Source organism: Macaca fascicularis, chromosome 13 (assembly GCF_037993035.2).
Source record: "Macaca fascicularis isolate 582-1 chromosome 13, T2T-MFA8v1.1".
Lineage (NCBI taxonomy): Eukaryota > Metazoa > Chordata > Mammalia > Primates > Cercopithecidae > Macaca > Macaca fascicularis.
Window position 1 is genome coordinate 83,022,945 of NC_088387.1, and position 16,839 is coordinate 83,039,783.

The window sequence follows — 16,839 nt, forward strand, 5'->3', positions numbered from 1 at the left end:
CAATAAAGTAAAAGTCAAGATCAGGAAAAAAGGCACTGGGAAATGGATGGGAAATAAGGTACAAGAAAAGAAGAAATGCTGAAGATTGATGTATAGAGTAGATTTCTGGGTGATATTGAGCACCCCTTTGAGGCTTGAGATTAGGAAGTTAAGGTGACCCCCAGTGGTGCAATTGTACGATTCTCTAGCAATGCTTGGGTACACAGGTCCACACACAGAACTAGTGGATGTTTGACGTTATTTGAGACTGGACTTTTTGCAAGGCGAGTGTGGCACATGGAGAGAGGCAAGGAACTGGAAAGTATGTTCAAACGCATAATAATTATTATTATTATTATGAAATTTAAGCTAAAGAGAAGAAAAGGCAGCAAGAGATTGCTCTGAAAGCAGGAGAGTTATTGATATTCATTTCACCTCTGATGTGAATTATGTTACCCCCTTAGAAGGCAGAAGCAGTTAACACCAACTCTGTTTTTTTAATTTTTATTTATTTATTTTTTGAGATAGGCTCTCACTCTGTCCCCCAGGCTGGAGTGCAGTGGCATTATCTTGGCTCACTGTAACCTCTGTCTCCTGGGTTCAAGTGATCCTCCTGCCACAGAATCCCAAGTAGCTGGAATTACAGGTATCCCCAACCACGCCTGGCTAATTTTTTTTTTTTTTTTTTTTTTTTTTTACTAGAGACAGGGTTCACACCGTGTTGACCAGGCTGGTCTCAAACTCCTGACCTCAAGTGATCCACCTGCTTTGGCCTCCCAAAGTGCTGGGATTACAGGCAGGAGCCACTGTACCTGGCCCCAACTTTGTTTTGAAATAATAATATTTTATCTCCATCATATTAGTAGCTAAACCCAAAAGTTTATCAACAGTATAATACAACATGAGCAAGAACAGTTTATTTTAGGAATACACAAGTGCTTAAATATTACATTAAATGATGAAAGAATTACCAAATGATCATATCATCAGATGCTGTTATCAGTTATCTATTGCTGTGTAACAAACCACCTGAAAACTTTGTAGCATAAAGTAACCAGTGGGTTCTACTCATAGATTCTGTGAGTCACTAATCAGAACCGAGCACAGCAGGGACAATTTATCTCTCCACAATGTCTAGAGCCTCAGCTAAAAAGACTCAAAGTCTGGAGTGACTTGATTGCTGAGCTACAGAATCATCTAGAGGTATCATTCACTTGTTTGGTACTTGACGCTAGATATTGTTTCGGACCTCAGCTGGGCTATCAGATGGAAAACTTACACGTGGCCTCTGCAGGTGCTTTCTCCAGGGGTTCATCTGAGCTTTCTCTTAGCATGACTGATGGGTTCCAAGAATGAGCATTCCAAGAGAAGAAGGTGGAAGTGTATGGCATTTTTATGATCCAGCCTCATAAATAACGTAGTAGCCCTTCTGCAGTACTTATTTGTCCAGGCAGTCACAGAGATCTTCCTAGGTTCAAGAAAACAGGATATGTATTAGTCAGTCAGTGTTCTCTAGAAAAACAGAACCAATAATATACATACGAGAGGAGATTTATTATGGGAATTGGCTCATGCAATTACGGAGGCTGAGAAGTCCCATGATACATTGCCTACAAGCTGGTGAAGCAGGGAAGCTAGTGGTATAATTCAGTCTGAGCCCAAAGTCCTGAGACCCAGGGGATCCAATAACGTAACTCTCAGCCTGAGGCCAAGGGCTGAGAAACTAGGGGCCTCTGGTTGAAGTCTTAGAGTTGGAATGCCCAAGAACCTGGAGTTCTGATGCTTAGGGGTAGCAAAAGATGGGGTCACACCTCCAGAAGAGAGAACACATTTGCCTTGCCTCTGCCTTTTTGTTGTATCGGGGCCCTTGGTGAATATGATGGTGGCTGCCCACGTTGGATGAGGGCAGATATTCCTTACTTCATCCACTAATTCAATGCCCATCTCCTCCAGAAACACCTTCACAGACATATCCAGAAATAATGTTTTACCAGACGTCTAGGTTTCCCTTAATTCAGTCAAACTGACACCTAAAATTACCATCACAAGTCCACCCCTTGTCAACTTGTCACACACATGTCTCCTTTTCAAAATTTTAATTATTATTATTATTTTGCCAAAGTCAAATACTTCTGAACCATATGCGTCTCCTTAAGCCATATTTAATCTTCAAATAAAGACAATAACAAGCTGGATGTGGTGGCTCACTCCTGTAATCCTAACACTTTGCGGGGCTGAGGTGGGAGGATCTCTTGAGCCTAAGAGTTCCAGAGCAGCCTGGGCAACATAGTGAGACCATGTGTCTACCAAAAATAAAAATAAAAATAAAAATAAATTAGCCAGGTCTGGTGGTCCCAGATACTGGGGACTAAAGTGGGAGAATTGCTTGAGCCCGGGAGTTCAAGGCTGCAGTGAGCTGTGATTGTGCCACTGCACTCCAGCCTGGGCAACAGAGTGAGAACCTGTTGGAAAGAAAGAGAGAAAGAGAAGGAAGGAAGGAAAGAAGGAAGGAAAGAAGGAAGGAAGGAAGGAAGGAAGGCAGGCAGGCAGGCAAGCAGGCAATAACAAGGTCATAGTTCCACCTAACATGATACAATTATCCTGTGTACAACTGAAAACACACTAGTCCCTTCTCCAGTAGAGGAGGTAAAGTTCTTGAGTGATGTTTACTCTTCTCCTGATATTCCATAATCTAAATATCATGATATAAAATTATGAATACTTAAAAATATTGATATAGCCGGGTGCGATGGCTCACGCCTGTAATCTCAGCACTTTGGGAGGCCAAGGCGGGTGGATCACAAGGTCAGGAGATCCAGATCATCCTGGCTAACACGGTGAAACCCCATCTCTACTAAAAATACAAAAACAAAATTAGCTGGGCTTGGTGGTGGGCACCTGTAGTCCCAGCTACTCGGGAGGCTGAGGTGGGAGAATGGCATGACCCCAGGAGGCGGAGCTTGCAGTGAGCCATGATGGTGCCACTGCACTCTAGCCTGGGCAAAAGAGTGACACTCTGTCTCAAAAAAAAAAAAAAAAAAAATTAGATAGATAGATAGATACATACATACATACATACATACATACATACATAGGAAGATATAAAGTCAAAACAGCTAGTTTATCTTACATGATAAAGGAATAGGAGGGAAAAAAACCTGCCTTTGCTTAATATGTGTATATATACACACAAATGTATTTTTTGGGGGTGGGGGACAGGGTCTTACTCTGTTGCCCAGGCTGGAGTGCAGTGGCACAATCTTGGCTCACTGTCACCTATACCTTGCTGGCTTAGGTGATCCTCCTGCTTTAGCCTCTTGAGTAGCTGGAACTACAGGCACATACCACCACACCCAGCTAATATTTGTATTTTTAGTAGAGACAGAATTTTGCTATGTTGGCCAGACTGGTCTCAAACTCCTGGGCTCAAGCAATCTGTCCGCTTTAGCTTCCTAAAGTGCTGGGATTACAGGTGTGAGCCACCGCACCTGGCCACAAATGTATTCTTAACAAAATAGGGAGGAATTATTTTGACAATTATAATCCTTGAGTCTATAACTGGTCACATGGTTGTAGCTGTTGTTTATAGTTAACTTCTATTATCTATACTGTATTCTCTCTGCCTTCAGTAAGCACCTCAACTGATCATAGTTCTTTACTTGGTGGGGTCACCCAAATCTTCGTTCCTGAAGGATCTGGGCCATTTGAAGCCCTGCCTGATTTGAGTTGTAGTTTCCCATTGACTTTAATCACAGGGCATGGTAATACTAAGAGGTACCCCAAGGGATCTCCTGTATTCCAGACATATTATTTCTTACCAGCATTGTGGAGTATCCAATTTGGTAGTCCAGATCAATCATCCCAGCCAACACCATAACTCCCTTCTTGGTCTGTTGACCCAGAGTCTTAAGGCAGCCAAAGGGAGCAGGTGGTAGTCTTACTTACAATGTAATGAAATCATTGTTGTGTCTCCTGATTAAAGCATTTCTCCCTATGGAACTAAAGACCTTTGGGTCGGCAGAGCATGTCTTGGGAACAGGAAGCAAAAATTTTGCTAGTGGATCACTAGGGGTAATGGTGAGTGCTGCCACCTCCATTTCCACCCCTTGATCGCTGGACCCATGAATTCTATTTCTGGGAGAAACAGTACCATATATTGGATGCTGATTCAGAAGAATATACAGCCTTCTGGAGAACTCTGCCCCAGCTCTATAAGGTATTGTCATGTAATGGGCAATATAACTGCATCTTCAAAAGGCCATTCCACCATTCTATCAAGCAAGCTGCTTCAAGATGATGGGGTCATTGTAAGACCAGTGAACTCCATGAGTATGAGCCCACTGCTGCACTTCTTTAGCTCTGAAGTGAGTTCCTTGGTCAGTCCACAGATGATAGTTTTGGTGGAAGCAATAGAGACAGTGTCAAGCATGTGAAATGGGAGATACTATGGCCATCTTAAAAAAACAATCTGCTATAGATACTGAAAAATCATCTCATAACATTCAGCAGCTTTTCCTTTTGAAAGCTCTTAGATCAAAATAAATAGAAGGATGAATACATATGCAAAATAATTGAAAGCAGCATCCCAAAGAAATACTTGTGCACCCAGGTTCATAGCAGCATTATTCACAATAGGGCAAACAACCCAAGTCTCTGAGGTTAGAGTGATCTGAGATTTATTCATGTCGGATGAATAGTGATCTGCTGAATAAACAAATGTGTTATATACATACAATGGAAAATTATTCAGCCTTAAAAAGGAAGGAGATTCTGACACATGCTACAACATGGATGATGCTTGAGGATGTTATTCAACCTTAAGTGAAACAAGCCAGTCACAAAAAGAAAAACACTGTACAATTCTACTTATACAAGGTATCTAGAGTAGTCAAATTCATAGAAACAGAAAGTAGAATGGTGGTTCCCAGGGCCTGGTGGGGGAGGGGAAATGGAGAGTTGTTGTTCAGTGGGTTCAGAGTTTCGGTTTTGCAAGATGAAAATAATTCTTGTGATTGATTACGCAATAATGTAGATATACTTAACACTACTAAACTATATATTCTAAATTGGTTAAGGGCTGGTCTGAGTGAAGTAGTGTATACAACTAATTGAGTACAACTAGTTACAGATTTCTTTGTTCCTTCTCCACTCCCACTGCTTCACCTGACTAGCTTAAAAAAAAAAGTAAAATAAAAGGTTAAGATGATAAATTTTGTGTTATGTGTATTTGATCACTTTTCTTTTTCTTTTCTTTTTGGAAGAGAGTCTAGCTCTGCTGCTCAGGCTGGAGTGCAGTGGCATGATCTCCGATCATGGGGCAACCTCCACCTCCCAGGCTCAAGTGATCCTCGCACCTCAGCCTCCCGAGTAGCTAGGATAACAGGCATGTGCCTCCATGCCCAGCTATTTTTGGTATTTTTAGTAGAGACGGGTTTCATCATGTTGGCCAGGCTAGTCTCAAACTCCTGACCTCAGGTGATCCGCCCACCTTGGCCTCCCAAAATGCTGGGATTACAGGCGTGAACCACCTCGCCCAGCCTGTATCACAATTTTTAAAAAGAAATAGAAAATTTTCTAGATATGTTAAAGAATGCTATGGCAGATATTGCATATTAGTATGCTCTAGAATGAACATACAGGCAGAAGCTTAAAAAACTACATTTTCTAGACTCTCCTGTGGCTAGGGCTTGTGATGTGATTTGCATCCCACGAAACAGAAGCATTTGTTGAGACTGATTTGAAACTGAGTCACATGTAGACAGAGGTGATATCAAGAGGATCTGCTTTGCTGGGGTAGACTGTGGCAGAGGTGGCATGGTCTGCAGCCAGCTGTTGTGCAGCAGCTTATTAATTTGGCAGATGACTTCCTGATTCAGCAGCTTTCAACATCAGTGATGGCTGCATTCCCAATTTTGGTCAAGGCAGAGTAGTAATGGGGTCCAGGAGTTGCTCCTGAATCCTTAGTCTAAGTTCTAATCCTCCAGCATTTATAAAAAGGCTGAAGGCAAAATATCATAGTTTGCATATAAAATGATTGTATTTTGTAGAGAATCAGAGACGTTATTTCAGAAAGAAAACTATTAGAACTAATGAAAAGTTAAAATGGCCAGATTTAAGCCAACTATATGAACAAAATACTTTTTCTTTAACCCAGCAATAATCACGTAGAAATGTAGATTAAAAATCCCACTTCTGCCGGGCGCGGTGGCTCAAGCCTGTAATCCCAGCACTTTGGGAGGCCGAGACGGGTGGATCACGAGGTCAGGAGATCGAGACCATCCTGGCTAACACGGTGAAACCCCGTCTCTACTAAAAAATACAAAAAACTAGCCGGGCGAGGTGGCGGGCGCCTGTAGTCCCAGCTACTCGGGAGGCTGAGGCAGGAGAATAGCGTAAACCCGAGAGGCGGAGCTTGCAGTGAGCTGAGATCCGGCCACTGCACTCCAGTCTGGGCGACAGAGCGAGACTCCGTCTCAAAAAAAAAAAAAAAAAAAAAAAATCCCACTTCAAATGACAACAAACTTGATAAGAACCAGGAATAAATTTATAAGAAATGCACTAGACTTATTCAGCACACAGGTTTCATTTCAGTCCTCTTTCCCTCTGTTCCACATTCTCTGAACTAAATCAATAAACAACTCAACGGAATATTATAATGAAATATTTCATGAGAACTGTAGTCTCAGTAGTAAGAAAACCCATTTTTGCCTGATCAGCTGAGCAAATTAAAGTTCAATTCTTCTTTAACCGTTACTATTTTCCATCCCAAGGTTTTGTTTTTGTTTTAACTTCTATGTTAGACTTAAGAAAACAAAAACTCTATACCCCATAAATCAAGGCAAACTTTTTCAGTTTTAGAGAAAAGAGGTTAAGAGGAAAACAATTCTGAAGAAGCAATGTTTCTGCCTCGGGGAGAGAAACCTTTAATACAATCCTTATGAAACTGTGTTCCTGGCGTTCCCTTCATAAATCATGCATGTATAAGTAATTTTCAAAGATTTTGGGAAATGAGCTGTTGCACAAGGGATGATGGGAGGTGTTATTTTGTTTCTGTATTTTTCTTTCTCTTTCCCTTTTTTACAGTTGCTGGTCATGTATTGGTCAAAAAATAAAGAGGGTGTCTGTCAGAAGCAGTCAAAAAATAATAGGTCTGAGGAAATATAGATGCCTGAGCTATATTTATCATAAGTAAACTGTGTTTAAGAAACATAGCCAAGGCCGGGCGCGGTGGCTCAAGCCTGTAATCCCAGCACTTTGGGAGGCCGAGGCGGGTGGATCACGAGGTCAGGAGATCGAGACTATCCTGGCTAACATGGTGAAACCCCGTCTCTACTAAAAATATAAAAAACTAGCCGGGCGTGGTGGCGGGCGCCTGTAGTCTCAGCTACTTGGGAGGCTGAGGCGGGAGAATGGCGTGAATCCGGGAGGCGGAGCTTGCAGTGAGCCCAGATCACCGCCACTGGCCACTGCACTCCAGCCTGGGAGACACAGCGAGACTCTGTCTCAAAAAAAAAAAAAAAAAAGAAAAGAAACATAGCCAAGGCTGGGCGCGGTGGCTCACGCCTGTAATCCCAGCGCTTTGGGAGGCCAAGGTGGACAGATCATTAGGTCAGGAGTTTGAGACCACCCTGGCCAACATAGTGAAACCCTGTCTCTACTAAAAATACAAAAATTAGCAGGGCATGGTGGCGTATGCCTGTAGTCCCACTACTCAAGAGGCTGAAGCAGGAGAATTGCTTGAACCCAGGAGGCAGAGGTTGTGGTGAGCCAAGATTGTGCCATTGCACCCCAGCCTAGGCAACAGAGCAAGGCTCCGTCTCAAAAAAAAAAGGAAAGAAACATAGCCAAAATGATGGTATACTGCAAACTCTTTCCTTATAGATTCAGAGCCACATCAATTTCTCCACATTTTTTAAAGACATAAATCACTTTGGAAAATTATAGATATATTTCTATAATCAATAAATTTGAGGTATTTATATGGATTCATCATAATTAAAAATATTAGTTGTTATCCTATAAAACAATATATATATACAAATCAGTTGGGTCCCCTGGGAAGCAGATGCTGAGCTGGAGTTAAGAATGCAAAAGGCGGCCAGGTGCGGTGGCTCACGTCTGTAATCCCAACACTTTGGGAGGCCGAGGTGGGCGGGTCACGAGGTCAGGAGATGGAGACCATCCTGGCTAACACGGTGAAACCCCGTCTCTACTAAAAAAAAAAAACAACAAAAAATTAGCTTGGCATGATGGCGGGCGCTTGTAGTCCCAACTACTTGAGAGGCTGAGGCAGGAGAATGGTGTGAACCCAGAAGGCGGAGCTTGTAGTGAGCCAAGATCGCGCCACTGCACTTCAGCCTGGGCGACAGAGTGAGACTCCGTCTCAAAAAACAAAAACAAAAACAAAAACAAACAACAACAAAAAAAGAATGCAGGCCGGGCGCGTGGCTCAAGCCTGTAATCCCAGCACTTTGGGAGGCCGAGACGGGCGGATCACGAGGTCAGGAGATCGAGACCATCCTGGCTAACACCGTGAAACCCCGTCTCTACTAAAAATACAAAAAAAAAAACTAGCCGGGCGAGGTGGCGGGCGCCTGTAGTCCCAGCTACTCGGGAGGCTGAGGCAGGAGAATGGCGTAAACCCGGGAGGCGGAGCTTGCAGTGAGCTGAGATCCGGCCACTGCACTCCAGCCCGGGCTACAGAGCAAGACTCCGTCTCAAAAAAAAAAAAAAAGAATGCAAAAGGTGCCGAGCGCAGTGGCTCACGCCTGTAATCCCAGCACTTTGGGAGGCCGAGGTGGGCGGATCATGAGGTCAGGAGTTTGAGACCAGCCTGACCAACATGGTGAAACTCCATCTCTACTAAAAATACAAAAATTAGTCAGGCATGGTGGCACGCACCTGTAGTCCCAGCTACTGCAAAGGCTGAGGCAGGAGAACTGCTTGAACCCAGGAGGCAGAGGTTGCAGTGAGCTGAGATTAGGCCACTGCACTCCAGCCTGGGCCACAGACCGAAACTCTGTCTCAAAAAAAAAAAAAAAAAAAAAAGAGGAATGCGGCCGGGCGCGGTGGCTCACGACTATAATCCCAACACTGTGAGAGGCCGAGGCGGGTGGATCACCTGAGGTCGGGAGTTCGAGACCAGCCTGACCAACATGGAGAAACCCCGTATCTACTGAAAATACAAAATTAGCCAGGCGTGGTGGCACATGCCTGTAATCCCAGCTACTCGGGAGGCCGAGGCAGGAGAATTGCTTGAACCTGGGAGGCAGAGGTTGTGGTGAGCCGAGATCGCGCCATTGCACTCCAGCCTGGGCAACAAGAGCGAAACTCTGTCTCAAAAGGAAACAAACAAACAAATAAACAACAAAAAAAAACAATTCAAAGGCTTCGGCCGGTGCGGTGACTCATGCCTGTAATCTCAGCACTTTGCCAGGCAGAGGCAGGCAGATCACCTGAGATCAGGAGTTCGAGACCAGTCTGGGCAACATGGTGAAACCCTGTCTCTACTAAAAATACAAAAATTAGCCGGGTGTGGTGGCAGGTACCTGTAATCCCAGCAACTTGGGAGGCTGAGGCGGGAGAATCGCTTGAGCCCAGGAGGTGGAGGTTGCAGTGAGCTGAGATCAGGCCACTGCACTCTAGCCTGGGCAACAGACCCAGACTCCGTCTCAAGGAAAAAAAAAAAAAAAAAAAAAAGCAAAAGGCTTATTGAAGAGTAACATTCATAAGAAGAAAAAGGAGGAAGAACTGGGTCGGGGAGTCATCAGACCACTATGCAGATCGGCTGAAGACTCAGCCAGCCCGATAGGGAGCTCCCAGCAAAGATTACCATTAGAGAAGTTCTGCATAGGGCAAAAATGGCCAGGCTCTGTTCCACCATCTTGCTGAGTCACTGCCTGGGGTCGCCTCAAAAAAAGTATGACCTTGGCTCAAAAGCTAACAGACACTTAAAGGAATTAACAGCTGGAGGTTGTCAACTAAATCACACAATTCTTGCAGTTGAGAAAGAAGTCCTTTGTGGTTGGTGCGGGGGTGCAGTAGACAGGGTCTCACTCTGTTACCTAAGCTGGAGTGCAGTGGTGTGATCATGACTAATTGCCGCCTCAACCTCCTGGGCTCAGGTGAGCCTCCCTACTCAGCCTCCCAAGAGTTGGGACCACAGGCAGAGTGCCACCATGCCCAGCTAATTTTTGGTTTTTTTTGGTTTTTTTTGAGAGATGGAGTTTGGCCATGCTGTCCAGGCTGGTCTCAAACTCCTGGAGTCAAGCAGTCCTCCCACCTCAGCCTCCTGGGTAGCTGGGACTATGGGTGCACACCACCATGCCTGGCTAATTTTTTAAATTTTGTAGAGACAGAGGTCTCCTTGTGTTGCCCAAACTGGTTTTGAACTCCTGGCCTCAACATCCTCCCACCTTAGCCTCACAAAGTGCTAGAATTAGAGGCATGAGCCACTGCACCCAGCTTGAATTGTCTTTAAACTGTTTTCTACTAGTATTTAATCTCAGCCTCATCCCATTCTGACCTATAATTAAGATTAACAATTTTTTTTTTTTTTTTTTTTTTTTTTTTTTTTTTTGCCAGGTGCAGTGGCTCACGCCTGTAATCCCAGCACTTTCGGAGGCCAAGGCAGGTGGATCCCCTGAGGTCAGGAGTTCGAGACCAGCCTGGGCAACATGGCAAACCCCATTTCTACTAAAAATATAAAAATTAGCCAGGCTTGGTGGCGGACACCTGTAATCGCAGCTACTCCGGAGGCTGAGGCGGGAGAACTGCTTGAACCTGGGAGGGGAGGTTGCAATGAGCCAAGATCGCACAATTGCACTCCAGCTTGGGCAACAAGAATGAAACTCCGTCTCAAAAAAAAAAAAAAAAGCTGGGATTACAGGCGTGAGCCACCACGACTTTTTTTTTTTTTCTTAAGTGCATTTCTGAGACTGTCTCATAGTCCTTTTCAGATTTATCAGTGAATAGCTTTGTCCTATATATTGGCCAATTGTAACCTTTACCACTCCTTTTCCTTTGGTACGTGTGTGTAACATATATACAAGAAGATTATCTATATTCGTGTATGCACCTTGCCACAATGAAGTAAAATTTATCACAATTTTCCTTTATGGTTTGTATTTTTTTGTCTTATTTAAGAAACCCTAGGCAGGGCGTGGTGGCTCAAGCCTATAATCCCAACACTTTGGGAGCCAAGGTGGGCGGATTGCCTGAGGTCAGGAGTTCAAGATCAGCCTGGCCAATATGGCAAAACCCCGTCTCTACTAAAAATACAAGAATTAGCTGGGTGTGGTGGACCACACCTGTAGTCCCAGCTACTCAGGGAGGCTGAGGCAGGAGAATCGCTTGAATCCGGGAAGCGGAAGTTGCAGTGAGCTGAGATCACACCACTGCACTCCAGCCTGGGCGACAGAGCGAGACTGCGTCTCAACAACAACAACAACAACAACAACAACAACAAAAAGATATTCCTTATTTTCTTCTCAGATTTTTTTTTTTTTTTTTTTTTTTTTTTTTTTTTTTTGAGGCGGAGTCTTCACTCTGTCGCCCAGGCTGGAGTGCAGTGGCACCATCTCGGCTCACTGCAAGCTCCGCCTCCCAGGTTCGCACCATTCTCCTGCCTCAGCCTCCCGAGTAACTGGGACTACAGGCGCCCGTTTTTTTTTTTTTTTTTTTGAGACGGAGTCTCGCTCTGTCGCCCGGGCTGGAGTGCAGTGGCCGGATCTCAGCTCACTGCAAGCTCCGCCTACCGGGTTCACGCCATTCTCCTGCCTCAGCCTCCCGAGTAGCTGGGACTACAGGCGCCCGCCACCTCGCCCGGCTAGATTTTTGTATTTTTTTTTAGTAGAGACGGAGTTTCACCGTGTTAGCCAGGATGGTCTCGATCTCCTGACCTCGTGATCCGCCCGTCTCGGCCTCCCAAAGTACAGGCTTAAGCCACCGCACCCGGCCTTTTTTTTTTTTTTTGAATAGGAATCTCGCTCTGTCACCCAGGCTGGAGTGCAGTGGCACGATCTCAACTTACTGCAACCTCCGTCTCAGTGGTTCAAGCGATTCTCCTGCCTCAGCCTCCCGAGTAGCTGAGATTACAGGTGCGTGCGCTACCACGCCCGGCTAATTTTTTTGTATTTTTGGTAGAAATGGGGTTTCACCATGTTGGCCAGGATGGTCTCGATCTCTTGCCCTCATGATCTCTTGTCCTCATGATCTCTCTGCCTCCTAAAGTGCTGGGATTACAGGCGTGAGCCACCACGCCCAGCCTTCTTCTCAGAGTTTTATAATTTTGCTTTTTGCACTTTCTTCAATCCAATGGGATTGTTTTGTGTAGGGTGGGACTTACGAGTATATTTTTTCTATGTGCATTTATCTATTGTACATTATTTCATTTATTGAACACTATAGCCTTTACCTATTTATCTGCAATGTTTACGGTATCAGGTTTCTATATATTTGGCTGTCTACTGATCCATTGGTTTGTAGGTTCTTGTACTAACATCCATTGTTTTAATTACTTTAGCTATGTAATCAGTTTTCACATCTGGTAAATCAAGTTCCCCTACCTTCTTCTTTTACAGGAGAATTAGCCTTTTGCTCTTCCATATACCTTTAAGAATGAGTTTGTCAAACTCCATGACAATTCCTGTTGGGAATTTCGTTAAAGTCACATTGCATTTGGATGCGATCAATTTGAGGAGCTATTACAACTTGAATCAACTGGAAAGAGACTTTTGCAAAAAGTCTTATCCTCTCTCTTAGAACATAAACTTGGGCATATCCTATAAGCTCCCTGCAGAAATCCCGAAAAAGAAGTGCGAGGAATAGTCCCATATATCTTGGAGAACCTCTGATAATCTCTTCTAACTGTACCATCTTTGCAAAGGCAGGGATGGAAAAAGAGAGGGAGGAAGAGGGCAGGCGACTCAAAGTATTAGCTAAATGTGAGTAAAGGGTTGGCATCCAGTGTTCTTCTCAGTCACTATTTTCTCTGGTGTATTTCCTGGAGATATCTTTTTTGGAGGAGTGAAATTGAAAGGAGGCATTGGAAAGACAGAAGGTGAGGAAAAGACAGAGGGTGAATATGTTCTGGAGGGGAGAGGACCTTAACTGCTGATGGCTGAAACTGCTGTTCCTTCTACCTGTTCGGCTCTGAAGTTCAAGGGAAGGAATCCTGAATGGCGGCTGAAAAAAAAAAAAAAAAAACTTTAGAGAAAAGGTAGCATTTGAGTTGAGGGCGCGCAGGGTGGATAAGAGTTCCAGCGCGGGCGTATATCTGGGAGCTGGGGTGTGGCTGTGGCGGGCGGCATTGCAGAAAAAAGGCGACAGGCATTCTGAATAGCATAAGGAGACAGAGACAGAAGTGATGTGTTTGTAGGACGCAAGAGCAGTTCATTTTGAGGTGAGAGATACAGCTGGAAAGATAAGTAGCGGCCCGATTGTGCAAGGCCATGAATACCAGGTTAAGGACTTTGGACTTTATACTGGGATGCCAGTGTGAGTTCTTGAGCAGAAAAGTAAGTAGCTGGGTCCGAAGTTCGCGTCAGCAGGATCACTGTGGCTACAGCAAGGCAGAGAATCAGGTGACCGCGTCCTGGCCAGCGGGGCAGGCAAAGGCGCGGAGTGTTGCACATCCACCTGCAGGGGGCACACTGAAGGGCCGAAAGCCCACCCCGCCCCCGTCCTCGCCGCCCTACCCCGATGCGCCGCGCTCGGAACTCGGTTAGCCAGCCTGGACGCGCCCCTCTCGGGCTTCGGCTACTCTGCCTGGACGCGCCTCCGTGCGTCACGTCCGCTGTGGCGTGAGGCTCTTTAGAGCAGAGGAGGGGAGCAAAAAGAAGCCTTTGCGCCTGCGCCAGGGCGCAGCCGTCGGTGGTAAAAGCTGTGGGGCTTGTGCGGGGGACAATTTTACGTCTACAGGCGCTTACACGTCTGTACGTTTCTGAGTCCGCACGGTTGTCTTCTCTTGCTGAATGGCCATAGGTGTTTTGTTTTGTCCCAAGAGATAAAGGCAACAGGCAAACAGTACAGGGGTGATGGGGTGCTCCTTGACTTTAGCGGGGCTGACCCTGGCACTCCCTCTAGGTCTCCCCGTTGCGAAGCACTGAGTCTCTTCACGGCAGTTTCTCTCCAGTTACCTGCCCTGTCTGCGGCCCAAACGGCCATGCTAGTGAAAACCTGTCCTGGCCGCTAAGCAAGCCCAGCCCAGGCTGTAATTTATGTTTCTAGGGCTTGTTTTTCTTTGCAGTCAAATCAGAGATTCGGAGTTGAAGGGGACCTTAGAGGTCAACATGCCCAACCTCTTAGCCCGAGTGAGTGAATGTACGGTTTTTACCACACCTCGAAAATCGCCCGTTTCCTGGGAACAACGTTGATTAGGTAGTCCTGAAAGTTTCCTGCATGCAAATTTCACTCCTTCGACAACATTTATTGCTACCTACTGTGTGGAGGCATTGTAGGTCCTGGGGATACGATTGAAACCGATGAAGAACGAAGCGCACAAAGATGGTTGATCTCGGCCAGGCGCGGTGGCTCACTCCTGTAGTCCCAGCACTTTGGGAGGCGGAGGTGGGTGTATTGTTTGAGGTCAGGAGTTCGAGACCAGCCTGGCCAACATAGCGAAACCCCGTCTCTACTAAAAATACAAAAATTAGCCGGGCTTGGTGGCGTGCGCGTGCAGTCCCAGCTACTCGGGAGGCTGCGGCAGGAAAATAACTTGAACCTGGGAAGTGGAGGTTGCAGTGAGCCAAGATTCCGCCTGCATTCCAGCCTGGGCGACAAAATGAGACTCGTCTCAAAAAAAAAAAAAAAGATTGTTGGGGACAAGAGGGAAACCAACAACCAAAAATAGAGGCCTGATCTGATTTAGTGCTAGCAGGAAATAAAAAGAACATATGGTAGAAATACACAGGTGAGAATTTCTTGGAGTGATCGGAGAAGGCCTCTTGGAAGTGGTGATGTTTATAACCAGCCAAGTGAACAGTTAGGTGTTCTAGGCTGAGAGAAGAACAATGTTCTTTAGGCAGGTTGTTGTTTTCTAGGAATAGACAGAAGGCTACTGTGACTGGAGTGTGGTGAGGCAAGGTTGTGAATGGTGAGAAAACATTGAGAATGTGAGCAGGAGCCAGATGCACGCCTTTGTGGGGTACGGTAAGAAGTTTGAAATATATTCTAAGAGCAATGGGAAGCCAAACAATAGTTTGGGGTACAGACTTGATCTTGGTTCGTTTGGAACCAATCTCTTCCCCCATATCACAACCCTTTAAATATTTGAAGAGGGCTGGCCGGGCAAGTTGGCTGACACTTGTAATCACAGCACTTTGGGAGACCGAGGCGGGTGGATCACGAGGTCAGGAGTTTGAAACCAGCCTGACCAACACAGTGAAACCTCATCTCTAATAAAAATACAAAAATTACCTGGGCGTGGTGGCAGGCACCTATAATCCCAGCTACTCAGGAGGTTGAGGCAGGAGAATCACCTGAACCCGCCAGGCGAAGATTGTAGTGAGCTAAGATGGTGCCACTGAACTCCAGCCTGGGCGACAGAGCTAGACTCCATGTCTTCTTATCTGGAGGATTTATGGATGGATTTCTTGTTTGTTTGTTTGTTTTGTTTTGTTTTTTTGAGACGGAGTCTTGCTCTGTTGCCCAGGCTGGAGTGCAATGGCGCAGTCTCTGCTCACTGCAAGCTCCATCGCCCAGGTTCACACCATTCTCCTGCCTCAGCCTCCCAAGTAGCTAGGACAACAGGCGCCTGCCACTACGCCCGGCCAATTTTTTGTATTTTTAGTAGACACGGGGTTTCACCGTGTTAGCCAGGATGGTCTCGATCTCCTGACCTCGTGATCCACCCGCCTCAGCCTCCCAAAGTGCTGGGATTACAGGCGTGAGCCACCGCACCCGGCCTATGGATGGATTTCAAAACATCATTCCACACACTTTGAAAGTGGGGAGTTTTTCAAATGTAAATCAAGTATGTATATTTTTATTTTTTAAATAAAACAATGGAGCCGGGTCTCAAACTCCTGAGCTCAAATGGTCCGCCCACCTTGGCCTCCCAAAGTGCTGGGATTACAGGCACGAGCCACTGCGCCGGACCCGGGTGTGTGTGTGTATGTGTGTATATATATATATATATATATTTTTTTTTTTTAATTGAGACGGAGTTTTGCTCTTGTCGCCCAGGCTGGAGTGCAGTGGCACGATCTCGGCTCACTGCAACCTCTGCCTCGCGGGTTCAAGCGATTCTCCTGCCTCAGCCTCCCGAGTAGCTGGGATTACAGGCACCCACCACCATGCCTTGCTAATTTTTGTATTTTTAGTAGAGACAGGTTTTCACAATGTTGGCCAGGCTGGTCTCGAACTCCTGACCTCAGGTGATCCACTTGCCTCAGCCTCCTAAAGTGCTACAGGCATGAGCCACCTCGCCTGGCCGGCCTGTATATTTTTAAAGGAAATAACCTAAGAGTTTTTTCCAGATTTTCAAAGAGGTCCTGTAAAGATTAAGAACCACTGAACCTTTCTCGTTTGCCTGATCTGGTTACTGTTCTCAGGAATAGGAGGACACAATGTCAGCTTTAACCCAGGCTAGTTCCTCTAAACTGCCTTATCGGTGAAATGAAAATAATAGGGTTGCTATGGGGATTAAATGAGATGATACTCAAAAAGTGATAATTAATGATAAATCATAAGGTGTCTGCCACAAAGTGCCCCTATTATAAACAAACAGTGGCCTGGAGGGACAGTTTATAAATACTGCTCCTTTAGCATTCCACTAATATTCACTGAGTGCCTGTTCTGTGTAGAGGCCCTGGTGAAAAAGATCGGCCTTCCAGTATATTATCTAGTCGAAAGAACCTC

General features: G+C 45.5%; 1 long non-coding RNA gene across 1 annotated transcript; it reads right to left on the reverse strand.

The window, feature by feature from the left end:
• Positions 1–881: 881 nt before the first annotated feature.
• On the reverse strand, positions 882–13,700 carry LOC123568396 (uncharacterized). The gene is made up of 3 exons (XR_006691733.2): positions 13,439–13,700; positions 13,085–13,164; positions 882–1,447 (listed from the first exon to the last, which is right to left on the reverse strand). It is a non-coding gene; the product is annotated as an uncharacterized lncRNA (long non-coding RNA).
• Positions 13,701–16,839: the final 3,139 nt, after the last annotated feature.